The sequence below is a fragment of the Salmo salar genome, chromosome 20 (genome assembly GCF_965601325.2).
Source record: "Salmo salar chromosome 20, fSalSal1, whole genome shotgun sequence".
Taxonomy (NCBI): Eukaryota; Metazoa; Chordata; class Actinopteri; order Salmoniformes; family Salmonidae; genus Salmo; species Salmo salar.
In genome coordinates, this window is record NC_138310.1 from 68,568,689 (window position 1) to 68,572,338 (window position 3,650).

The window sequence follows — 3,650 nt, forward strand, 5'->3', positions numbered from 1 at the left end:
TGTTCTTGCCATAATATGGACTTGGTCTTTTACCAAAAAGGGATATCTTCTGTATACCACCCCTACCTTGTCAAAACACAACTGATTGACTCAAAAGCGTTAAGAAGGAAAGAAATTCCACAAATTAACTTTTAACAAGGTACACCTGTTAATTGAAGTGCATTCCAGCTGAGTACCTCATGAAGCTGGTTGAGAGAATGCCAAGAGTGTGCAAAGCTGTCATCAAGGCAAAGGGTGGCTACTTTGAAGAACCTAAATTATAAAATATGTTTTGATATGTTTAATACTATTTTGGTTACTACATGATTCCATATGTGTTATTCATAGTTTTTATGTCTTCACTGTTATTATAAAATGTAGAAAATAGTAAATAAAAACCCTTGAACGAGTAGGTGTGTCCAAATGTTTGACTGGTACTGTATCAAAGACCCCCCTCTCAGTTTGGCATGGACTATACAGAAGGACACCGAATTCACAACGAGCAACAATGTGTTTGTAGGCATAATTTAAAGAGGTGTGCGACAAAACTGCCTACCACGCAGCCATAACTGAACACGACATGCAGCTCATCAAACAATCCAAGGCCCTGTACACTGAAACACCTGAAGGTTTGGTGAACAAAGTGTTGTTTGATTTTCAATTTCATTTTGGGGGAAGGAGGGAAATCGTTTTTAAAAAACTGACTCATTTAAAATATGTACAGACGAGAACGGCCTAGAGTATGCGACTCTCTAGTTCATCGAACACACAAAAACCACAAGGACCCGCAGGAGAAGAACAGGGAGAGTGGACGGGGATGTTTGAACTCCCGGGTGATTCCCTCTGCCCGGTAGCTTCCCTTAAGAAGTATCTGTCCTTCCTTCCCTCCGACGCCTCGGCGTTGTACCTCCACCTGAAACGGAATGCAGTTAATGGATACATATGGTATGTAACTGTTAGCTGGCTAGCTAAATATAATTTACTCTGGCAATGTAACCGATAGCTTTTGTCACATATGTTTCAGGTACACAAAAGGGCCGATTGGAGAGTACACCCTTGCAACAATGTTGCCAAATATCAGCAAAATAGCTGGGACGTCGCTGATTTAGACAAACCAGTAACTCCGGACCACCATGATCCAGAAACTGTCGGATGCCGGACTAGAGGGACGAGAAATAATGTCTGTCAGTGGACACAGATCCAAAACGTCTCTTCAAAGTTACTGGAGGCCAAATCTGAAATCAAAGAAGCGGTGGAGCACTATTCTATCTGACAATACAGCAGCAGCAGCAGCTACCCCAGCTAAAATAATGGCTTCCATTTCCAACTAACGACAACATGGGCAAGTGCACAATAAATGGCAACATTCAAATCAACATGAATAAATAATTGGTGTGTGTTAGTCACTGTTGAAGTGACGCTAATGCTAGGTTTTTGAATACATTTAATGTAGCTTGCCTGTGGTTATGCTGCATAGCAACCAGTCTAGCAACACGACTTTTGTCCGGACTGCTCTTTACATTTTTTACATTTTTTTACATTTTAGTCATTTAGCAGACGCTCTTTCTGGCAGAATGTATTCATGAATTTATTTATTAAAGCAACATTTTCAATTTAGATGTGTTGTTCCTTGCCTTTGCTGTGTTGGCAAACGGTTTATAAAAGCAATAAGGCACCTCTGGGATTAGTGCTATATGGCCTACATACCATGGCTAAGGGCTGTATCCAGGCACTGACAGGCTGACTACACCGCCTCATCGCGTGCGCGAGCGTTGCAAAATAAAGGTAGAAATCTATGTTATTCAATTATTGCACCCAGACTGCTGGCGCGCGCCAACGAGCGTCTGCGTTGCCAAGGGCTAAAATAGAAGTCAGTTCTATTTCTGATGCAGATCACGCTGCAAGTTCTGCCTCTCCCATCTCCTTATTGGTTTATAGAAGCACGTACCTACGTGCCATCTCCTCATTGGTTATACCCACGTGGGTGATTGAAAGATGAACTGTGTTGCCGGTCGTCGTGGTAATACTATGACAGTTTAGATACCAATCACCATATAAGTTCAAAGAAGAAAACGCCTGGAAGGAGGAAAGATGACTAGAAACGATCCGGTTGACCATTTTATATGTGGATTAATTGTGGGAGTAGAGGACCTTGGGCATTTCAGGTCAAATAACATCTCAATGTTTATATCCCAGGACAAATTTAAATAGGACAAATTAGCTAGCAAGTGCAAGCCAACTAGCTAAATTGCCATAAATGTTTCATGCTTTTCGACCTGTCCCCAAATTAATGTAATTTGTTTAGAGTTTGTTTTGATATTTTAACCTGCATGTCATGATCGCGTTTGGTGTGGGGGGACAAAATAAAGGTATGCACGATGGCGCATGCGCGCAGCCGGTTTGGGTTCCGTGTAAGCGTTGCGTCATGTGTAAGAACAACCCTTACACGGAACCCAAACCGGCTGTGCGCGTGTGCCATCGTGCATAAATGTATTTTGTCCCCCCACACCAAAAGCGATCAAGACACGCAGGTTAAAATATCAGAAATATATCGTTGGTGCGCGCGAGCAGTTAGGGTGCAATAATTGAATAATATAGATTTCAAAATGTATTTTGCAACGCTTGCACACGCGATGCGAGCGGTGTAATCAGCCTGTTAGCCGTGGTATATAGGCCATATACCACACCACCACGGAACTTATTGCTTAAGTATAGTAACCCTAGGTGTAAAAATCCTGTCAAGAGGAGTAAAAAAGGTTGTCCACTATCGGGCATATCTATTTATTATGGCCATTGAAACACTAGCTATTAAAATCAGATCCAACAATAAAATCAAGGGTCTAGAAATCCAGGGCTTAAAAAGACAGGTGTCATTGTACACTAATTATTCATGTTTTCTTTTAAATCCTAACCCTAACCCTAACCCACTGAACTGTGGGAACTTATTTGACTGACCAGCTCGATTCAGTCTTTTGTAGCAAAATTTGAAATTGTGTTTTTTACATTGGATAAAAAATTGTCATACACTACAGTCGAGGAACAATGATAAAGTAATTCTGCTTCGAAAGTTAATAAACTTGTGAACTCACTTTTGAGAAAATGGCCTTTGAATATTTTGGTACACCTACTGGAGACCTCCTCTTTGTCTACACCCATTCAGCATTGTTCACACCCTCTTAATATTTAGTCCCACCCATCTCTGATCTGAGCGTTCTCTCCTAACAAAAGCAGTCAATCACCCAATCTAACTGGCTAACGTTGGCTGGCTTGCTAGCTACTTCCAAACATAAATGAGAGCACACTGACCATTTTACTTGCTCTAGCAGAGCTAGTTAGGCTGTTTTTGTGGTATCCAGAGTGTTGGTGACTGCAAATGTGCTGCTGGCAACAATTTACGCCTTTTTGCCAACATTTCCTGACACCGGCCATATTCAACGGGTGTTGAGCGTTAAATTTGTCAATTAGTCTGTGCTCTGGCACACAAGAGTGCTCTGAAATCGGAGTAGATAGCCAGAGCGAATTTACCATTTACGTCTATAAACAGTTGTCACAGTGACAACATTAACCTCTATGGGCTAGGTGGGACGCTTGCGTCCCACCTACTCAACAGCCAGTGTAATCCCGTGGCGCGATATTCAAATACCTCAAAAATGCAAAAACAATTTTTCAAA

The 3,650-nt window shown here is 41.6% G+C and overlaps 1 long non-coding RNA gene across 1 annotated transcript; it reads left to right on the forward strand.

The window, feature by feature from the left end:
* Positions 1-422: 422 nt before the first annotated feature.
* Positions 423-1,577, forward strand: LOC106581079 (uncharacterized). The gene is made up of 3 exons (XR_001323013.1): positions 423-608; positions 704-924; positions 1,004-1,577. It is a non-coding gene; the product is annotated as an uncharacterized LOC106581079 (long non-coding RNA).
* The last annotated feature ends 2,073 nt before the right edge of the window (positions 1,578-3,650 follow it).